This window comes from Stenella coeruleoalba (assembly GCF_951394435.1).
Source record: "Stenella coeruleoalba genome assembly, chromosome: 10".
Lineage (NCBI taxonomy): Eukaryota > Metazoa > Chordata > Mammalia > Artiodactyla > Delphinidae > Stenella > Stenella coeruleoalba.
In genome coordinates, this window is record NC_137156.1 from 81,150,597 (window position 1) to 81,166,654 (window position 16,058).

Sequence of the window (16,058 nt, forward strand, 5' to 3'; positions counted from 1 at the left end):
ACGCAATCTACTTTCTTAAGTTGTCTCTCTGTCTCCCTCTCTCCCCATTTGGAATTTACAGTTAATTTATGGAATAAAATAATCCTTTATACCTTTTATTACTTACCAATATACCCTCAATTTTCTATTTGTTAAATATAAACCTCTATTGATCACTTTTCTTAGCTCAATAATATTCTATTCTTTGAATGTTCCAAGATGTATTAAACCAATGCCCTATTAATGATCATTTAGGATTCTGAATGGGGCTGAAGTAATTATTTGTATTAGGATGTTTTGGTTGCCAGTGACAGAAACCTAGTTGAACTAGCTTAAGCAAGAAAGGAAATGTATTACTCCATATAACTGGCAAGAGTAGAGATGAAACTAGTTTTCATCAAGGCTGGATGAAGAGGCTCAAGCGATGCCCTCAGCTTTCTCCATCTCTCGGTTATTTTTTCCTCGGTGTTGCCCTCATCCCCTCCTACTACATACAGATTGGCCTTCTCCCGACAGCCGGGAAAGATAGCCACGTGCAACTTACATCATCCAGGTTTAGCAATCCCAAAATAAAGGAGATTTTTCACTGACAGATGGGAAGAGCAATGAGAGAAATTTCAGGCTGTATTAAAGCTTTCAGTTTCAATTGTGGAGAGTAGACGGAGTCTGCCTACTTTTCAGTAGCTTTGAGAATAAACACAAGTGAGTCACAGACATGATTGGCTGCCTGATCAAGCCTGGCAGAGTGTGTGTGGACTTGAGACGACTCGGGGAAACCTCATTAAAATGAGTTCCGATACAAGTTCCGATCGTGGTCGCCTCTTCCACAGTTAACTAAGAGTTCCAAGAATTCAAACGTAGTGTGAGTTTGATTTCAATCGAAGCTGCAGTGGTTGGCCCACACGTTGGTAGCTATTTTGAAGATATTCTGAAGCTGGCAGTAGTGCAGAATTGTACCCTTTACAAGGGAAGCCAGTCAAGTGTTATACGTGTTTAATACAGATGGTTTGTTAAACTACATAACATCAATTTCAGATATTCTGAAATGAATCTTAAATTTTTCTGAAGCTAAACTAAAAAAGAAAATTAAATATTCTAAGATGGCCCATGACAGTTGGTAGATTGTTTTCATTCATTTGTTCATTCAACAGATGTTGATTAAATACTTATTTTGTCAATTCCTCCTAGGCACTGATGGTACAGCACTAAAAGACACGCTATTTTATTTGCTGGAAGAAACTTACCTCCTACTTGAATACTCATTGGATACTGAGACAAGAAAACATACCAGTTCAATAGTGTTGGGTAAGTCCAATGCCAGGGAACCTAGGGTGATTCTGGTGGACATCTCTTTGGGAAGGATTGTAATTCACAAATATGTCTTCAGAAACTAAAGGTGCCATTGTTAGAAGAACTTCTTGCATCCTCCACCTATAATTTATTTTAATAGTATTTTAATAAGTGAAAGACAATGTCCAGTTTTATGATCACATTATGATACTTGAAGATGTGCTTTATGGAACCATTCACTGAGTTCCCAGATGGTTACAGCTGCCCACAGTGTGAATATATGGTCCCATAAAGGACAACTCTGTCTTGCCACAAAGCCGATCCAGCAAACACTAGGCAGAGTTTTAGAAAATGACTCAGCAATCTGGAATCTGAGCAACCTCGCTCCTTGAACTGTACCATCTTTGGAAAATTGTTCCCCATAAAATCTTGTAGCCAGATGAATGAGGACCCCAAAAAATGTGTTATTCACTTTCCAGATTTAGCACATTCCTGGAATTTTAAACTCATTTTTGTGGACTGTTGCCCAGGTGAGGGGAGGCTTAGCCAAACCGGGAGTGGTTTTGAGCAGTATCCCCCAGGGAATCAGTGCCCAAATTTGGCGTGCTTGTATCCTGGACATTCCTGACACTCCTGGCTGAGAAATTCAGCTTGCCTGAGTTTGGGTACCCCAAGGATTTTACATGCAGCAGAGAACTGCTGAATTAAGCTAAGTGTTGGAAGACATTGCAGTTTTAATCATTAAGTTACTTCCCTGCTTCAGTGAACTTAAAAGCTGGCATATGCTTGGGAATGTTTCTGCTTCCAAACGCACAGCATGTGCATTTTTCAGATGTTTGACCTTGATCTTGTGACCTTTGCTCTAAAATCCTGAGAGTGCTGGGAACACTCACAACTGAGTGATGGGAGCAAAACTAGACAGATAGCAATTCTTTTTTTCTTCTCTCTCTCTTTTTCTTTCTTTTTTATTTCTTTGCTTAAATCTTAGGTTACTCTGTTTTAGACTAGACCCCTAGTCTAAATAGCTTCCCCTTCAGTTATTAATTTTATTTTAATCTATCATTTTGGTATGACTTTACATTTTGAATTGATACCACTAAAGCCTAAAACTAGTAAAGCTATGTGATCCACCTGCTAAGGCAAGCTGGCATTTATGACACCGCTCTCCAGATAACCTTCTCTAGGTTAATGTTTTCAAATTTTTTGATTCCTGTTCAGAATAAGAAATGCATTTTGTTTTACCACCACATATACACACATAAACATGTCTATAAATAATTGAAACAAAAGTTTAAAGAAACCATATTTATCCTTTCTTCATATGATGCACTATGCCTTGGGTTATGGCCCACAGCCAAATTTATTTCTTAACGTTTCCCTGTATTACCTACAAGCTAAGAATGGTTTTATGTTTTTCAGTGGTTCAAAAACAGACAAACAAAATACACTGAGACATATTTACAATATGTCATGTGCTCTTCTAAATCTTTGCATTTGTTAACTTGTTAAATCTCTGGTGATTAACATATTTTGAGGGAGTGCTCAGTATGCAGGATGCTTTGGTAAATGCTTTCAGTGACGCACTTACTTAATCCTCTCTACCTTATGAGGCCGGGAGTATTAGCAGTCCCACTTAATAGATGAGGAAACAGATGCTATGTGACTTGCCCAGGAGCACACACCTAGGAAGTGGCAGTTGGGATTTAATCTTATGTTTCTCCACTTCCAGACTTTTGATTCTTAATGCTATTGATGTCTGCAGCTTCGTGACCACAGCTTGACACATAATATGGGCCCAATGCATATTTGAAGAATGAATGAATACATGTATGAATGAATGAAGGATGCAGAGATAGAATGATGGTATCCCATAAATCCTGACCAACTATGGGAACACAGATAAATTAGGTGATTGCTTGGTGCTTTAAAAAGCAAGCAAGCAAACAAAAAACAAAGTAAATCCCTCATTTATTGAGTGCTAAATAATGCATTTAAGTGCTTTCAATACATTTTTTCAATTGACCCTCATAATGACACTATGAGCCAGATGCTATCCCTATTTCGCAGAAGAGACTGAGGTTCAGAGAAGTTAAATACCTTGCCTAAGATGACATGACCAGTATATTTAGACCTCGTGTGACTAAGATAGACGATGTTCTTAATTACTGTGCTATGTACCACCATTTATTAATTTCTAATGTCACTGTAATACTATCTACCCCCATGATTTTGTAAGCAAAATAGACAATGTATCAGAACGTTCATCAATAACTATAATATTTTCCCATGACATATTTCTCTATCAAAAAGTTAAAAACTCAAGGTGGAAGAAGTAGAGGCAGAGAAATGCCTTCCAGTACGTTTGATATGGAGATTGTGTTATTAAAATGTTGTTATATAATTTTTGCAAATGTTCTATAAATCTAAAATTCTAGATTATTTATTCTAGAATTAAATTTTTTTAAAGAACAGTATTAAACACATGAAAAAAAAATGTTTAACTTCATTAGTCATTAGAGACATGCAAACCCAGTGAGATACTACTATACCTCCACTAGGATGGGTACAATTTTTTTTCATGGAAGATAACAAATGTTGGTGTAGATGCGAAGACATTAGAACACTTACGCATTGCTGCTGGAACTGTAAAGTGATGCAGACACTGTGCAAAACAGTTTGATGGTTCTTCAATAAGTTAAACATAGAATTACTATACCACCCAGCAATTTAGTTCCTAGGTATATATATCCAAAAGAATTGAACACAGGTGTACAAACAAAAACTTGTACATGAATGTTCATAGTGGCAATATTCACAATAGCCAAAGATGGAAATAACCTAAAAGTCCATCAAAAAAATTAATGTATAAAGAAAATGTGGCTATCCATACAATGGAAAATTTTTCAGCTGTAAAAAGGAACAAAGGACTGATATACGCTATAAATAGAAGAACCTTGAAAACATGATGTCAAGCGACAGAAAACAAATACAAAAGACCACATAGTGTGTGATTCTATTTATCTGAAATGTCCAGAACAGGCAAATTCATACAGATAAGAAATAAATTGGTGGTTATCAGGAATTGTGGGGAGGCAGGAGGAAGAGTGCTGGTTAATGGTTATGGGATTTCCTTTTGGGGTGATGAAAACATTCTGGAACTAAATAAAGGTGATGGTTGCACAACACTGTGAATGTACTAAATGCTACTGAATTGTGTACTTTAAAATGGTTAAAATAGGGAATTCCCTGGCAGTCTAGGGTTTAGGGCTTGGTGCTTTCACTGCAGTGGCCCTGTTCAATCCTTGGTTCTGCAAGCCGGGAGGCCAGAAAAAAAGAAAAGAAAACAGGTTAAAATAGCAAACTTTATGTTATGTGAATTTTACCTAAATTTAAAAACTCACTCTGACACCATTTTAAAAAGGTAGCATACTGGGCTTTCCTGGTGGCGCAGTGGTTGAGAGTCCGCCTGCCGATGCAGGGGACGCGGGTTCGTGCCCCCGGTCCGGGAGGATGGGCCCGTGGGCCGTGGCCGCTGGGCCTGCGTGTCCGAAGCCTGTGCTCCGCAACGGGAGAGGCCACAGCAGTGAGAGGCCCGCGTACCGCAAAAAAAAAAAAAAAAAAAAAGGTAGCATACTAAAATAATATAGAATGTGCTGGGATATACGATACAACTTGCAAAGGAAAAAATTTAAATATTACATGAAATACCAGTACTCAGTACAGCATCCTGATCTAGAGTATGGACTTTCAAAACTGACAGCTCTAGAATCAAAGCCCTGTGCTGTCACATAATGACTAGTTATCCTTAGGCAAGTTTTATAACCTGTATGAGACTCGCAGTCCTCATTCATCAACTGTGTGTAATTGCTGTTAGTTATAATGTAATACTTTTTATATAAGTTGTCACTTAGCCTAAATATGATGACAAAGATTAATATATACTTTGATCTTTTTTTCCTTTGTATATATGTGAATTGAGTGTTGCTTGTCTTCCTAATGGTCATTTCATTAAAAGCAAAGGGTTTACGGAGATAACCATCATAGTTTTGTCACCATATGTGTCTTTCTACATCCCAGGAAAAGCATCCTGTGAACAGATCTTTAAAGTAGCTTCCAGGGACTTCCCTGGCGGTCCAGTGGTTAGGACTCCGCACTTCCACTGCAGGGGTTGCAGTTTCCATCCCTGGTCAGGGAACTAAGATCCCACATGCCTCAGTGGTACGGCCAAAAAGAAAAAATAAAAGTAGCTTCCAAAGGAGTCTAGCAATTCACTATAACTATTATGTGAGGTTATATTGAAATTTAGGCTAAATTGCTTTAGTAAAATTTCCAGGCTGCTCCCAACCTGTTACTAAGGAAGAACAGTCGTGGAATATGCGAGTTGATAGGAAAGACTTTATTAAGAAAAAAGATACCTATTTTTCCTTCCCTTCCCCTTGAGGATAACTAAGCTGTCCCCATGAATATGAAGACTGCTCTTTCTTCTTGAATTTGCATATGGCATCCTCCCAGGTAATTTATGGAACAAATCCTGACACAGCTCCAGAAGAAACCATATAGCCCCTTCAGTATCGCTAGTAACCGGAAGGCCAAACGTTTAAAGAGGCAGAGGAAATCCATCTCCCAAAGGCTCAGACCCAGCACTCGCTGCTCTATACCCTATACAATTCCTCCACCCACACAACTCAGCCTTTCGTAAGAGAAAGAAACTTCTAGAACCCTGCCCTCTAACCTCTGTTCCTCATCTTCTGGAGCCCTCCTGGGAGTTGAGGAATGCGGGAAGATAGCTGCAGGGTTTGGCTTCCAGTTGGTCAACCCTGACACTAATTGCTCTCCGGGAGATTTTCAGTCTTTGTTCTTGGCAAGAAACTGCAGGACAACAAAAGATGCCAGCTGAGTGACTATATGAAGAGCAGGGAGGTGGGTCTGGAAGGTATCTGGGAAGGGAAGGGTTTAACAGTTTCCACTCCTGCTCAAGCATTCTAGTCTTACTGACAACTGTAACAAAGTTTCACTGACCTACAGGCATACCTCGTTTTCTTGCGTTTTGAAGATACTGAATTTTCATAAGCTGAAGGTTTGTGGTAACCCTGCCTTGAGCAAGTCTATCTGCACCATTTTTCCATCAGCATTTGCTTACTCCAGTTCTCTGTGTCACATTTTGGAAATTCTCACAATATTTCAAACTTTTTCATTATGATTTTATTTGTTATGGTGATCTGTGATCTTTCATGTTACTATTGTAATTGTTTTGGGGGGGCCACAAACCATGCCCAAGTAAGAGGTAACTTATCTGATAAATGTTGTCTGTGTTCTGACTGCTCTACCAACTGGCTGTTCCCTGTCTCTCTCCCTCTCCTCAGGCCTCCCTCTTCCCTGAGACACAACAATATTGAAATTAGGCCAGTTAATAATCCTACAATGGCCTCTAAGTGTCCAAATGAAAGGAAGAGTCACATGTCTCTCACTTTTTTTTTTTTTACATCTTTATTGGAGTATAATTGCTTTACGATGGTGTGCTAGTTTCTGCTTTATAACAAAGTGAATCAGTTATACATATACATATGTTCCGATATCTCTTCCCTCTTGCATCTCCCTCCCTCCCACCCTCCCTATCCCACCCCTCCAGGCGATCACAAAGCACCGAGCTGATCTCGCTGTGCTATGAGGCTGCTTCCCACTAGCTATCTACCTTACGTTTGATACTGTATATATGTCCATGCCTCTCTCTCGCTTTGTCACAGCTCACCCTTCCCCCTCCCCATATCCTCAAGTCCGTTCTCCAGTAGGTCTGTGTCTTTATTCCTGTCTTACCCCTAGGTTCTTCATGACATTTTTTTTTCTTAAATTCCATATATATGTGTTAGCATACGGTATTTGTCTTTTTTTTCTGACTTACTTCACTCTGTATGACAGACTCTAGGTCTATCCACCTCATTACAAATAGCTCAATTCCGTGTCTTTTTATGGCTGAGTAATATTCCATTGTATATATGTGCCACATCTTCTTTATCCATTCATCCGATGATGGGCACTTAGGTTGTTTCCATCTGCGGGCTATTGTAAATAGAGCTGCAATGAACATTTTGGTACATGACTCTTTTTGAATTTTGGTTTTCTCAGCGTATATGCCCAGTAGTGGCATTGCTGGGTCATATGGTAGTTCTATTTGTAGTTTTTTAAGGAACCTCCATACTGTTCTCCATAGTGGCTGAGCAAATTCACATTCCCACCAGCAGTGCAAGAGTGTTCCCTTTTCTCCACACCCTCTCCAACATTTATTGTTTCTAGATTTTTTGATGATGGCCATTCTGACTGGTGTGAGATGATATCTCATTGTAGTTTTGATTTGCATTTCTCTAATGATTAATGATGTTGGGCATTCTTTCATGTGTTTGTTGGCAGACTGTATATCTTCTTTGGAGAAATGTCTATTTAGGTCTTCTGCCCATTTTTGGATTGGGTTGTTTGTTTTTTTGTTATTGAGCTGCATGAGCTGCTTATAAATTTTGGAGATTAATCCTTTATCAGTTGCTGCATTTGCAAATATATTCTCCCATTCTGACGGTTGTCTTTTGGTCCTGTTTATGGTTTCCTTTGCTGTGCAAAAGCTTTGACGTTTCATTAGGTCCCATTTGTTTATTTTTGCTTTTATTTCCATTTCTCTAGGAGGTGGGTCAAAAAGGATCTTGCTGTGATTTATGTCTTAGAGTGTTCTGCTTATGTTTTCCTCTAACAGTTTGATAGTTTCTGGCGTTACATTTAGGTCTTTAATCCATTTTGAGCTTATTTTTGTGTATGGTATTAGGGAGTGATCTAATCTCATACTTTTACATGTACCTGTCCAGTTTTCCCAGCACCACTTATTGAAGAGGCTGTCTTTTCTCCACTGTACATTCCTGCCTCCTTTATCAAAGACAAGGTGACCATATGTGCGTGGGTTTATCTCTGGGCTTTCTATCCTGTTCCATTGATCTATCTTTCTGTTTTTGTGCCAGTACCATACTGTCTTGATTACTGTAGCGTTGTAGTATAGTCTGAAGTCAGGGAGCCTGATTCCTCCAGCTCCGTTTTTCGTTCTGAAGATTGCTTTGGCTATTCAGGGCCTTTTGTGTTTCCATACAAATTGTGAAATTCTTTTTCTAGTTCTGTAAAAAATGCCAGTGGTAGTTTGATAGGGATTGCATTGAATCTGTAGATTGCTTTGGGTAGTAGAGTCATTTTCACAATGTTGATTCTTCCAATCCAAGAACATGGTATATCTCTCCATCTATTTGTATCATCTTTAATTTCTTTCATCAGTGTCGTGTAGTTTTCTGCATACAGGTCTTTTGTCTCCTTAGGTAGGTTTATTCCTAGATATATTATTCTTTTTGTTGCAATGGTAAATGGGAGTGTTTTCTTGATTTCACTTTGAGATTTTTCATCATTAGTGTTTAGGAATGCCAGAGATTTCTGTGCATTAATTTTGTATCCTGCTACTTTACCAAATTCATTGATTAGCTCTAGTAGTTTTCTGGTAGCATCTTTAGGATTCTCTATGTATAGTATCATGTCATCTGCAAACAGTGACAGCTTTACTTCTTTTCCGATTTGTATTCCTTTTATTTCTTTTTCTTCTCTGATTGCTGTGGCTAAAACTTTCAAAACTATGTTGAATAAGAGTGGTGAGAGGGGGCAACCTTGTCTTGTTCCTGATCTTAGTGGAAATGCTTTCAGTTTTTCACCATTGAAGACGATGTTGGCTGTGGGTTTGTCATATATGGCCTTTATTATGTTGAGGAAAGTTCCCTCTATGCCTACTTTCTGCAGGGTTTTTTATCATAAATGGGTGTTGAATTTTGTCGAAAGCTTTCTCTGCATCTATTGAGATGATTATATGGTTTTTCTCCTTCAGTTTGTTAGTATGGTGTATCACGTTGATTGACTTGCATATATTGAAGAATCCTTGCATTCCTGGAATAAACCCCACTTGATCATGATGTATGATCCGTTTAATGTGCTGTTGGATTCTGTTTGCTAGTATTTTGTTGAGAATTTTTACAACTATGTTCATCACTGATATTGGCCTGTTGTTTTCTTTCTTTGTGACATCCTTGTCTGGTTTTGGTATCAGGGTGATGGTGGCCTCGTAGAATGAGTTTGGGAGTGTTCCTCCCTCTGCTATATTCTGTAAGAGTTTGAGAAGGATAGGTGTTAGCTCTTCTCTAAATGTTTGATAGAATTCGCCTGTGAAGCCATCTGGTCCTGGGCTTTCGTTTGTTGGAAGACTTTTAATCACAGTTTCAATTTCGGTACTTGTGATTGGTCTGTTCATATTTTCTATTTCTTCCTGATTCAGTCTTGGCTGGTTGTACATTTCTAAGAATTTGTCCATTTCTTCCAGGTTGTCCTTTTTTTTTTTTTTTTTGCAGTACACGGGCCTCTCACTGTTGTGGCCTCTCCCGTTGTGGAGCACAGGCTCCAGACACGCAGGCTCAGCGGCCATGGCTCACGGGCCCAGCAGCTCCGCAGCATGTGGGATCCTCCCAGACCAGGGCACAAACCCGTGTCCCCTGCATCGGAAGGCGGACTCTCAACCACTGCGCCACCAGGGAAGCCCCAGGTTGTCCATTTTATTGGCATAGAGTTGCTTGTAGTAATCTCTCATGATCTTTTGTATTTCTGCAGTGTCAGTTGTTACTTCTCCTTTCTCATTTCTAATTCTATTGATTTGAGTCTTCTCCCTTTTTTTCTTGATGAGTCTGGCTAATAGTTTATCAATTTTGTTTATCTTCTCAAAGAACCAGCTTTTAGTTTTATTGATCTTTGCTATCGTTTCCTTCATTTCTTTTTCATTTATTTCTGATCTGATTGTTATGATTTCTTTCCTTCTGCTAACTTTCGGGTTTTTTTGTTCTTCTTTCTCTAATTGATTTAGGTGCAAGGTTAGGTTGTTTAATCGAGATGTTTCCTGTTTCTTAAGGTAGGATTGTATTGCTTTAAACTACCCTCTTAGAACTGCTTTTGCTGCATCCCATAGCTTTTGGGTCGTCGTGTCTCCATTGTCATTTGTTTCTAGGTATTTTTTTTATTTCCTCTTTGATTTCTTCAGTGATCACTTCGTTATTAAGTAGTGTATTGTTTAGCCTCCATGTGTTTGTATTTTTTTAACAGATCTTTTCCTGTAATTGATATCTAGTCTCATAGCATTGTGGTAGGAAAAGATACTTGATACAATTTCAATTTTCTTAAATTTACCAAGGCTTGATTTGTGACCCCAGATACGATCTATCCTGCAGAGTGTTCCATGAGCACTTGAGAAGAATGTGTATTCTGTTGTTTTGGGATGGAATGTCCTATGAATATCAATTAAGTCCATCTTGTTTAATGCATCACTTAAAGCTTGTGTTTCCTTATTTATTTTCATTTTGGATGCTCTGTACATTGGTGAAAGTGGAGTGTTAAAGTCCCCTACTATGAATGTGTTACTGTCGATTTCCCCTTTTATGGCTGTTAGTATTTGCCTTATGTATTGAGGTGCTCCTATGTTGGTTGCATAAATATTTACAATTGTTATATCTTCTTCTTGGATCGATCCCTTGATCATTATGTAGTGTCCTTCTTTGTCTTTTCTAATAGTCTTCATTTAAAAGTCTATTTTGTCTGATAAGAGAATTGCTACTCCAGCTTTCTTTTGGTTTCCATTTGCATGGAATATCTTTTTCCATCCCCTTACTTTCAGTCTGTATGTGTCTCTAGGTCTAAAGTGGGTCTCTTGTAGATAGCAAATATATGGGTCTTGTTTTTGTATCCATTTAGCCAATCTGTGTCTTTTGGTGGGAGCATTTAGTCCATTTACATTTAAGGTAATTATATGTATGTTCCTATTCCCATTTTCTTAATTGTTTTGGGTTCGTTGTTGTAGGTCTTTTCCTTCTCTTGTGTTTCTTGCCTAGAGAAGTTCCTTTAGCAGTTGTTGTAAAGCTGGTTTGGTGGTGCTGAACTCTCTCAGTATTTGCTTGTCTGTAAAGGTTTTAATTTCTCCATCAAATCTGAATGAGATCCTTGCTGGGTAGAGTAATCTTGGTTGCAGGTTTTTCTCCTTCATCACTTTAAATATGTCCTGCCAGTCCCTTCTGGCTTGCAGTGTTTCTGCTGAAAGATCAGCTGTTAACCTTATGGGGATTCCCTTGTGTGTTATTTGTTGTTTTTCCCTTGCTGCTTTTAATATGTTTTCTTTGTATTTCATTTTTGACAGTTTGATTAATATGTGTCTTGGCGTATTTCTCCTTGGATTTATCCTGTATGGGACTCTCTGTGCTTCCTGGACTTAATTAACTATTTCCTTTCCCATATTAGGGAAGTTTTCAACTATAATCTCTTCAAATATTTTCTCAGTCCCTTTCTTTTTCTCTTCTTCTTCTGGAACCCCTATAATTCGAATGTTGGTGTGTTTAATGTTGTCCCAGACGTCTCTTAGACTGTCCTCAGTGCTTTTCATTCTTTTTTCTTTATTCTGCTCTGCAGTAGTTATTTCCACTATTTTATCTTCCAGGTCACTTATCCGTTCTTCTGCCTCAGTTATTCTGCTATTGATCCCATCTAGAGTATTTTTAATGTCATTTATTGTGTTGTTCATCATTGCTTGTTTCATCTTTAGTTCTTCTAGGTGCTTGTTAAATGTTTCTTGCATTTTGTCTATTGTATTTCCAAGATTTTGGATCATCTTTACTATTATTACTCTGAATTCTTTTTCAGGTAGACTGCCTGTTTCCTCTTCATTTGTTAGGTCTGGTGGGTTTTTATCTTGCTCCTCCATCTGCTGTGTGTTTTTCTGTCTTCTGATTTTGCTTATCTTACTGTGTTTGGGGTCTCCTTTTTGCAGGCTGCAGGTTCGTAGTTCCCATTGTTTTTGGTGTCTGTCCCCAGTGGCTAAGGTTGGTTCAGTGGGTTGTGTAGGCTTCCTGGTGGAGGGGACTAGTGCCTGTGTTCTGGTGGATGAGGCTGGATCTTGTCTTTCTGGTGGGAAGGTCCACGTCTGGTGGTGTGTTTTGGGGTGTCTGTGGACTTATTATGATTTTAGGCAGCCTCTCTGCTAATGGGTGGGGTTGTGTTCCTGTCTAGCTAGTTGTTTGGCATAGGATGTCCAGCACTGTAGCTTGCTGGTCGTTGAGTGAAGCTGGGTGCTGGTGTGTAGATGGAGATCTCTGGGAGATTTTCGCCATTTGATATTATGTAGAGCTGGGAGGTCTCTTGTGGACAAGTGTCCTGAAGTTGGGTCTCCCACCTCAGAGGCACAGCACTGACTCCTGGCTGCAGCACCAAGAGCCTTTCATCCACACAGCTCAGAATAAAAGGGAGATAAAGTAGAAAGAAAGAATTAGTAGGAGTAGAAAGAAAGAAAGAAAGGAGGGAGGGAGGCAGGAAGGAAGAAAGGAAGGAAGGAGGGAAGGAAAAAAGAAAGAAGATAAAGTGAAATAAAATTAAGTAAGATAAAATATAATAAATTTATTAAAATAAAAAATAATTTTTAAGAGAAAAAAAAGAAAAAATTAAAAAAAAAACGGACAGATAGAACCCTAGGACAAATGGTGGAAGCAAAGCTATAGAGACAAAATCTCACACAGAAGCATACACATACACAGTCACAAAAAGAGGAAACGGTGAAAAAAATCATAAATCTTCCTCTCAGAGTCCACCTCCTCAATTTGGGATGATTCGTTGTCTATTCATGTATTCCACAGATGCAGGGTACATCAAGTTGATTGTGGAGCTTTAAACCGCTGCTTCTGAGGCTACTGGGAGAGATTTCCCTTTCTCTTCTTTGTTCTCAGAGCTCCCAGGGGCTCAGCTTTGGATTTGGCCCCGCCTGTGCGTGTAGGTAGCCAGAGGGCGTCTGTTCTTTGCTCAGACAGGACAGGGTTAAAGGAGCCGCTGATTCGGGGGCTCTGGCTCACTCAGGCCGGGGCGGGGCGGGGCGGGGCGGGGGGGAGGGAGGGGCATGGAGTGCGGAGCGGGCCTGCGTCGGCAGAGGCCGGCGTGACGTTGCACCAGCGTGAGGCGCGCTGTGCGTTCTTCCGGGGGAGCTGTCCCTGGATCCCGGGACCCTGGCAGTGGCGGGCTGCACAGGTTCCCCGGAAGGGGGGTGTGGATAGTGACCTGTGCTCGCACACAGGGTTCTTGGTGGCGGCAGCAGCGGCCTTAGCGTCCCATGCCCGTCTCTGCTGTCCACGCTTTTAGCCGTGGCTCGCGCCTGTCTCTGGCTCTCCTTTAAGCAGCGCTCTTAATCCCCTCTCCTCGCGCACCAGGAAACAAAGAGGGAAGAAAAAGTCTCTTGCCTCTTCGGCAAGTCCACACCTTTCTCCGGACTCCCTCCCGGCTAGCCGCTTCGCACCAGCCCCCTGCAGGCTGTGCTCACGCCGCCAACCCCAGTCCTCTCCCGGCGCTCCGACCGAAGCCCGAGCCTCAACTCCCAGCACCGCCCGCCCTGGCGGGTGAGCAGAGAAGCCTCTCGGCCTGGTGAGTGCCAGTCAGCACCGATCCTCTGTGCGGGAATCTCTCCGCTTTGCCCTCCGCACCCTGTTGCTGTGCTCTCCTCCGCAGCTCCGAAGCTTTCCCCCTCCGCCACCCGCAGTCTCCGCCTTCATAGGGGCTTCCTAGTGTGGAGAAACCCTTCCTCCTTCACAGCTCCCTCCCACTGGTGCAGGTCCCTTCCCTATCCTTTTGTCTCTGTTTATTCTTTTTTCTTTTGCCCTACCCAGGTACGTGGGGGTGGGGGGGTTCTTGCCTTTTGGGAGGTCTGAGGTCTTCTGCCAGCGTTCAGTAGGTGTTCTGTAGGAGTTGTTCCACGTGTAGATGTATTTCTGGTGTATCTGTGGGGAGGAAGGTGATCTCCGCGTCTTATTCTTCCGCCATCTTCCCCAGCAATCTTCACATGTCTCTCATTTTAAGTCAAACACTAGAAATGATGAAGCTTAGTGAGGAAGGCAAGTCAAAAGCATAGACAGGCCAAAAGTCAGGCCTCTTGCACCAAACAGTTAGCCAAGTTGTGAACCCAGAGGAAACGTTCTTGAAGAATATTACAAGCGCTGCTCCAGTGAACCCATAAATGATAAGAAAGTGAAACAGCCTTACTGCTGATATGGAGAAAGTGTTAGTGGTCTGGATAGAAGATCAAACCAGCCACAACATTCCCTTAAGCCACAGCCTAATCTAGAGCCAGGTCCTAACTCTCTTCTATTCTATGAAGGCTGAGAGAAGTGAGGAAGCTGCAGAACAAGCGTTTGAAGCTATCAGAGGTTGGTTCACGAGGCCTAAGGAAAGAAGCCATCTCTGTAACATAAAAGTGCAGGGTGAAGCAGCAAGTGCTGATGCAGAAGCTACAGCAAGTATCCAGAATATCTAGGTAAGATAATTTATGAAGGTGGCTATACTGAACAACAGATTTTCAATGTTGATAAAACAACTTTCCCTTGGAAGAAGATGCCATCTAGGATTTCAATAGCTAGAGAGGAGAAGTCAATATCTGGCTTCAAAGCTTCAAAGGACAGGCTGACTCTCTTGTTATGGCTAAAGCAGCTGGTGATTTGCCATTAAAGCCAATGCTCATTTACCATTCTGAGAATCCTAGGGCCCTTAAGAATTATGCTAACTCTACTCTGCCTGTGTTCCATCAATGCAACAGCAAAGCCTGCATGACAGCTAGCACATCTGTTTACAACATGGTTAACTGAATATTTTAAGCCCCCTGTTGAGAACTACTCCTCAGAAAAAAAAAGATTCCTTTCAAAATGTTACTGCTCATTGACAGTGCACCTGGTCACCCAAGAGCTCTGAAGGAGACATACAACAAGATAAATGTTGTTTTCATGCCTGCGAACATAGCATCCATTCTGCAGCTCGTGGATCAAGGAGTCATTTTTACTTCCAAATCTTATTATTTAGGAAATATATTTCATAAGGCTATAGCTGCCATAGATAGTGATTCCTCTGATGAATGTGGGCAAAATCGAAAACCTTCTGGAAAGTATTCACCATTCTGATGCCATTAAGAACATTCAAGATTCATAGGAAGAGGTCAATATTAATAGAGGTCAAGTATCAATATTAACAGGAGTTTGGAAGAAGTCTATTCCAACCCTCATGTATGACTTTGAGGGGTCCAAAACTTCAGTGAAGGAAGTTACCACAGCTCTGGTGGAAATAGCAAGAGAGCTAGAATTAGAAGTAGAGCCTGAAGATGTGACTGAATTGCTGCAGTCTCAGGATAAGACTTGAATGGATGAGGAGTTGCTTTTTATGCACAGAAAATGGTTTCTTGAGATGGAATCTACTCCTGGAGGAGATGCTGTGAGGATTATCAAAATGACAACAAAGGATTTAGAATATGACATAAATTTAATTGATAAAGCAGCAGCAGGGCTTGAGAAGGTTGGCTCCAAGTTGAAGGAAGTTCTACTGTGACTATCAAACAGCATTGCATGTTACAGAGAAATCATTTGGTAAAGTAAGAGTGGTATGGCACTCTTGTGCCAATTGTGGTGTGGCAAATTTCATTGTTGTCTTATTTTAAGACATTGCCATAGGACTTCCCTGGTGGCGCAGTGGTTAAGAACCCACCTGCCACCTGCCAGTGCCGGGGACACGGGTTTGAGCCCTGGTCTGGAAAGATCCCACATGCCACGGAGCAACTAAGCCCGTGAGCCAAAACTACTGAGCCTGCACTCTGGAGCCTGTGAGCCACAACTACTGAGCCCGTGTGCCACAACTACTGGAGCCCGTACGCCTAGAGCCCATGCTCTGCAACA

At 40.8% G+C, this 16,058-nt stretch overlaps 1 protein-coding gene across 6 annotated transcripts in view; it reads left to right on the top strand.

Moving 5' to 3' along the window:
• Positions 1-16,058, top strand: part of SLC25A26 (solute carrier family 25 member 26) — a 314,287-nt gene that overhangs the window by 4,467 nt on the left and 293,762 nt on the right. For 4 of the 6 annotated variants that reach the window (XM_079935019.1, XM_079935020.1, XM_079935018.1 and 1 more), the window contains exon 1: positions 13,753-13,770. The gene's annotated coding sequence lies outside the window, so the exon portion shown is untranslated. Of the gene's footprint in view, positions 1-1,167; positions 1,285-13,356; positions 13,771-16,058 lie in introns of those variants that run through there. The other 2 variants (XM_079935021.1, XM_079935014.1) reach the window with 2 other exon arrangements.